Here is a 7,293-nt window from a genome sequence, read left to right on the forward strand (position 1 = left end):
AATCAGTGGTAAACTTAATTCTCCATGGGAATTTCACTGAGTCTTGACGTCTAATCAAACCAATGAATGCTCCAAGACATGCACCAATTCTTACTAACACTTCACATTCTGTGTGAACAGAGCCCCAAACTGTAATGCAAAGCGAGGTAACAAGGTGTAGGGCTGGATGAACACAGCAGGCCAAGCACCATCTTAGGAGCAGGAAAGCTGACATTTCGGGCCTAGACTCTTCTGATGACCCTTCAAATGCAAGATTTTAAAACACCAGAGATGGATGTGAATCCTATTTCACAAATGCCACCTCCAGTTATGAATCGAATGATCTTAAGAGCTCCAAACCAACTATTCCAACCATGCATGAATCTTACAAACATGCTCGTGTTGCCTTTTTTTATGTACAGCCACTTCAACAACAGAACACAAAACCAAAAAATGTTGTGAGACATCTCAACATGCCAAACATATCCAAATGGAAAATACCAACAAGGTCAGCACTACGCAACATTCAAGTAACTAAAACAGTTGAAATGTTGGAATCTCCAATGAGGAAAAGAACAAACAATTCAAAGCAGCAGTGGAAGGCAGGAAAAAGAGAAAAACCTACAAGAAAGAATTAGCTGTCAAAAACAGCTCTTTCAATCGAGTTAATTCTCTGAATGAAAATGAAATTTCTTTTATACAGGACCGAGGCCCACCAATTTTTACAATAAATTCCACCGTCACTGCTTTCTCATAAACTCTGTGCAGGAAATACAAATGTAATTAAATCTGTTCAACTATGTTTGTTAACCATGACAGTTTCAATTTTTCATCTCAATTTTCTTTCCTTTTCTCTCGCCAACCTACAAGATCATAAGTCCCCAAGCATCAGTTTTCAAGTAATCTGGTTTTATGCACAAATCCAATGAATTATTGAAGACACTTAATGAAGCAAAATATTGTTCTTCCACTTTAGAGTACAAACTCTGAAACAATAACAATATATTACCAGCCTTGTTGGGATGTTATGTTCATGTTCTACAAGAGATTAGATGAGGCCTCTTTTAGAATAATGTGTCTAGTACTGGTTGCCCAGTTAGAAGAAGGATATTAGCAAGCTGGAGATCGCTCAGAAGAGATTTACCAGGATGTTGCCGCGTATGGAAGGCTGGAGTTATAGAGAAAGACTAAATAGGCTTGGAGTCTTTTCATTGGAGTGGAGGAAGTTGGGAGGTGACCTGATAGAAGTTTATCAAGTAATGAGAGGTATAGATAGAGATGATGGTCGTTGATTTTTCCCTAAGATGGGGAATTTCAAGACTTGAGGATACATCAATAAGGTGGGAGAAGGGAGATTCTGAAAAAGACATAAGAGGCAATTGTTTTACGCAGAGAGTGGTTCCCATGTGGAATGAAATTCCCGAGGAACTGGTAGATGTGTGTACAGTTACAACGTTTAAAAGGCGTTTGGATGGGAAAATGAATAGGAAAGGTTTGTCGTAGATATATCAATACGTCAATTCTTCTTTCTTAATTCAAATAAGTGATAATCAAGCTTTCCTTTTTCAACCAAAATAGATTGTGTTCTTCCAACAGATGATGTTAATTTACTTGCCCGCTCTCAGCCTCTCCATGGCTGTGCATTTCTCACTGTGATGGTTGTTTTACACAGTGCTGATTACAACAGAGATAGAGAAAAGCATTTAAAGGCGCTTGTCCAAAATAAATTCATCTTCATACACAGGTTTTTGATCTGTGCTTCTGTTTATAAGATTAACTTCTTTATTCAACACTTCCTAGTGCCAAAAGTAAATCCTGAAGTAGAAGATTTGCAGTGGTAGTACTGAAAATAATTGTGGTGGTTCAACGAAATATTTCTCAGCTGGATAATTCAGAGTAAATGCTGTGAACTGTTGGACCATTCCTTTCTGACTGCACACCCATGTGCCACCACCTCTGGTGGAACTGTCCTACCAGTGGGGAAGAACAGAAGCGGGGTAGTTATGTGGGAGCCTGTACTTTATCAGGCGTGATTAAGGAAATACGACTATATCAGACTATTGCTCCTCGAACGTTGATGCAAGTTCAGGATAATAGTAAGTCAGACTGGAAGGACAGAATGGGGATGATATGCCATTATGGCTGCCTGATGGCCAGATACATGCCAGGTGCTCAGTCCAGTTTTATCCCTCATTGATATTTACGATCTGATTCCTTACTGCTGGAAAGTGCAATAATTTCAGTTGGCAGTTAAGAGTTAACCACCTTGCAGCCGTTCTGGACAAATATGCATTAGACCGGATGACAACAGCATATTTCTTTCTTTGAAGGACATTTATGCAATCGATAGATTTTCACAGCAATCAAGGAGCTTTGCAGTCACCATTACTGGTACCAGCTTTTTTTCCAGAATTCACGAATTAATTGAATTGAAATACCTTTCGCTGCCGTACTGGGATTTGAATTTGTGTGCCTCAAACAACAGGCTCACATGTCTGAATTACTCATCTAGTTACATTAGCACACGTCTGTACCCTTGTGCAAAAAGGCTGGGAGAATGCCACCTATTTACACAGCATGATTGACAGTGCAGCCCATTGAAAATGATTGAGGTGACAGGAGCAGGCAAACATACAACGCCTCGCTTTTGAAATGCAGAAACAAAAACAATCAATTTTTCCAAAGTTGCATCGAACACCAAAGCAGCAGTGACAGTTGCACCCTAAACAAGCATTTAGATTGAAAGTTGCTTTGTGGGTGTTCCTGACATTTTGGTGGCCTGTCATGAGCAATTCAGAACACAAAGGCTCCTGTGTCTCCTCAACTAAACGGTTCAGTTAACCACATGAATTTCGTAAGAGTCTCTTATTACATCAACAAAGACAATCAAACTCTACTAAACTGAACAATCAGAAAGTTTCATGATAGTGTTAAAAAATACCTGATTTGATTTGAGTTGAATGCACGAATAACTGACGTTTTCCATTGTCTGAAATGGAAAAATGAGATTGAAAATTAGGTCTGTAACTTGGTCGGTGAGGGAATATATTCAGTTGTAATATCGAAATCCAATTTCATTTTGCTTTTGTACAACACATGCCCAACGGGGACACCCATTAAGATCAATCAAATTGCCCAGCTAACTCTGAATAGCAGAAATCAATAGTTCAAGCAGGAGGTCTGTGACCTGTAATATAAGCGTGTTTCCTGACTAATATTCCGCTCACTTATGCAGAGACGCCAAGGTAAATTCTATTTTTCTTGTCATTTGAATGGATAGTAGTTAATTAATCATATATAGGCCTTTTAGTCTGCACAAGTTCTCACTCTCACCTTCTGCTCAAACACTTGGGACATATTGCTGCATTAAAAAGTTGCTGATATATTTTTACAGCTCATTGGATAATGCTCAAGAGGCTGTGGAAACACTCCAACGTTGCCTTCTAAATGGAGTAAGGTTCCAGTATTTATTTAATTGCCATTTACAACACGAGGATGTACCAATGTGTTTAACAGCCGATGACATACATTTGAAGTGCCGTTGTAAAGTTTAAGAAATGTGGCAACCAGTTTATGCCATCCATCCCAGGAACAGAACCTGACTGAAAGGCAATATCAGTGCAGCCTCTGAACTGGGTGGACGTTAACTCAGGCAACAACTTCTTTGGTGGAATATTGGGGGAAGAAATCATTTGCAACAATTGAAAAAGATGATGCACCTCCCACTGACTCAATGGCCAGACATGTTATGGTTGTGTAAGTACTGAAACAATGAAAATGAGACTTTCGGTAAGTGTTCAATAAATGCATGGCTTGGTGTCACTGTGCATTTTATAGTAAATAAATTTCCCTCCTTTCATCTGATTCAGCAATCAACTTGTTGCTGTTTTGACACTGCCATTTGCACGGCAAATTGCGCACAATTCATTCATTCAAATGAGACACGAGCACAACACGGCGCTGTAAGAGTAAGCTGGCATTCCTCAGTGTGTTAGTGTCTGGTGGATTGGAAGAAAAATGGACAGGAACAAAATTCAGTGTTTGTTTCATTTCAACTCTCAGTCTGTTAATAATTTATTAGCCAAATCATCAGGAGCTAAGTCTTTTCTGCCTCTGAAATAGCTGCTATTTAAATGCATTTCTTTATTTTGTGTATTTAATTGAGCAGATATTTGGATTTTTCTCATCTTTAAGAACCAGTATTGACCAGATTTAAAATATCATCATTTTTAAAGCTTAACAATTTTGGAAAATCTGCGGTACATTGCGCCAGTAGAATATGCTGATACATTTTTCTGATACACTACACGACAACAAGAGACCCAATTCCTCTTCATAGTTTTATGGTTATTTTGTGCTCATCATGCACGTTAATTAGACGACCATTCTACCTCAGTATTAAATCGAAAAGAAGATTTCAAACACATCAGATCCTTAATTCACACCAAATAGAAAACTTTGAACAGATCTCTATCCTCGGAATTTAAGCTACATTTTTTGAATTCATAGGAATAAGGCTGCTTGAGCTTGTTCCATTGAATCAAATCATGGCGCATTTCTCTCTCCACTCCATTTACCCACCATTTGTCTATTGACTGACATAACAAAAATGGAAGTGTTGAAATTTTGAATGAGCCCACCAAAATCCAACTTTCGAAGCTCCAATCGACAACCTTTTTTGTGAAAAACATCGATTGCCACATTTCACACCCATCTGACGCAGCTCAAATTTGAAAAGTGCCACAACAGATATTTCCTGATATAAACTGTCAGTGATGATCACAACAAAACCCAGATTGTTTATTCCAAAGTCACCCATGCTTCACAAAGAAAGGTCACCATTATCGCACCACATCACAGGGCTGTGCACACATTCGAGTGAGGCAACTGGTGTTATTTAACCTGGGGGTCAGGCAAGGGGAGAGGTTGAGACGGAGAACCCTTCGTGATAAACACAAATGTTTGATGACAATTTCAGTCTCATCTTGGTCTTCCTTGGAACACTTGAAACTTTAAAAGGCCAAGTGTGCAGACGAGGACATCAGCCTTCTGATACTCCAGCTCGCTCAAAATGAAACTTGCCAAAACGATGCCCACAACACATAAAACATCTTGCACATCCTGGAAGAACATGTGAGTGAGTGATTGCCGGATGGTACAGAGTAATATGAAGAATAAGTAATCAGTGGATTGGAATTTGTCGAGTGTGATGAAACAAGGATAGTTCATACCTTTTAAATTCAGTACAGTATGAAGAAAATCTAACTGATTCGGTTAGCTGACTGACTGGAAACAACAGTCAAATCTATAAGACAAATGAAACCATCATGAGAGTCAAAACCAAATTCAACATGAAAAGACAATGGCGAAGATCACAATTTAATATCAGAGCAAGAATGTTCAATTGCTGACTTCAGTGTATTTACATCTGTCCATGATTTGTTTGCTCTTTTGATACCATTTTGGTCTTCCTTAGAAAACCTAACAGTTTAAAATCCTAAATGAGAAAACTGGGACATCCGTTTTCAGACATTTCAGGACACAAAATGAAAATCAACAAAGCTTTCACATTGAATTATGAAAAAAATCACTCTGTACATGCTGGAATGATGTCTCACAATCTAAAGGGAGGAAAACACAGTCAAGGCAAGGGTGACCACCTTCATGCAGGATACGTTAGTCAAGAGCAGTCTCTGACGTTAATCCAGAATATTGGGGCAATGTCAGTTGGACAGTCAAGGCAGTCAGCTTCTCGGAGCCCATACCTCAGCAGTGCGGTCAGCGGGTCACAGTCAGCCCATTGGGAGTCTGAATCCAGTCTGGGCAGTGGGGACAAAACAGCTGGCAAACTGTACAGGCATCAGTTGGACGTCTTGGTCATTCATTGCTCACACTGTCTGTCAAGGTCACTGATAGGGTTTGCCACATCAGTCCTTGTTGTGCTTAGTTGTATTACGACTGAGAACTGTTTGACTCTGCAGTCAGACTGCTGCCAATTGATGCTTTTCACTGGCATCGTGCAACACTGGTGTTTTTATCGTGTAGGGTCTGTCAGAAATGCGTGTGAGCAAATGGAACAAAGGAGCTGGCAAAGTTGCTTGTGAGTTTCCTGGATTAAGTGAGCCAATACCTGGCTGAATGTCGGGAGACGACAAACTGGATTGAAGCTTGCATTTTGTGAAAAAGTAACAAGAACTAATACCTTTCAGAATCAAAGTAGAGTGGAGTCTGAGTAACGACAAAGATGAAGTTTCGTCAAGTCTAAAAGACAAATGAAAACACCATGAAAGAGAAAGCAAATTCAACATAAAAAGAGAAAGAGTGCATCAAACTTACACACTTAACCAATAATATCAACTGCTGATTTCTGTCAATTTACGTGTGTCTGATATTCATTCGCTCCTTCACGATCTACTTGGTCTTCCTTAGAAAATTTAAAACTTTAACTTGTCAATTCAGCAGACAGGATACCCTTCTGACCACACTTCAGATACTTCAGGCCAAAATGAAACTCAACAAAGCTTTGCTCTCATCCACCAGCTTGCACACCTGGAAGGATTTCCCAAAGGGCTTTTTACCTCCAAGTATGTTTTGGCTGCTGCTGCACAATGTGCAGACAACACATTTTCATGACTAGCAATCGGTAACAACTAGTTTCTCCTTTGAAGCAATACTCATCGAGAGATAAATAAGAGATAATGTAGACAGGAGAATTCCATTGTTTTGTTTTGAATTGTTGTGATAATGGGATTTTATGGTCATCCGAGATGAAAATTTTTCCCTGCTGATATCACATTCAGCGAAGACCAGAAGATAATTGATGCTGCAGTCAAAGAGTAGGCACAAAAATGTGGCCAATTTGGTTTTGGTTTTGTCAAGTATTGGAGCCATTGCCAACTGCAACATACAAACATTAATTCAATAGATTTACCCCCATATGAGCATCATATCTCCAATTTTCCTGTCTTTGAAATTTGTACCAAAATCCAATTTCTATCAAAGTACTGCTCGTTATAAATTGATTTCAGATTACCTCAAAACTCTTCTCACAAACAAGAGTGATACCACAAAGGTATTGCTCCTTTCTCTCTGCTTCAACTAGCGTTCGTTCTAATTGCACTGACGAGAGAGAAAAACAAATAAGTGATGCGTACTTGAAACTGCAGAGTTAAAAGTCTCCAATGTTCACTTCACGTTGTCTCAACATGAAATGAGGGCCCAGCAACTATTGTTGATTGTTGTTTGTGCTGTCACAAGTTTCTTTGTTTGTTGGTTTATGACATCACAGTCAAACCATTGTGAACTCACTGGACT

This window comes from Stegostoma tigrinum, chromosome 8, assembly GCF_030684315.1.
Source record: "Stegostoma tigrinum isolate sSteTig4 chromosome 8, sSteTig4.hap1, whole genome shotgun sequence".
NCBI lineage: Eukaryota > Metazoa > Chordata > Chondrichthyes > Orectolobiformes > Stegostomatidae > Stegostoma > Stegostoma tigrinum.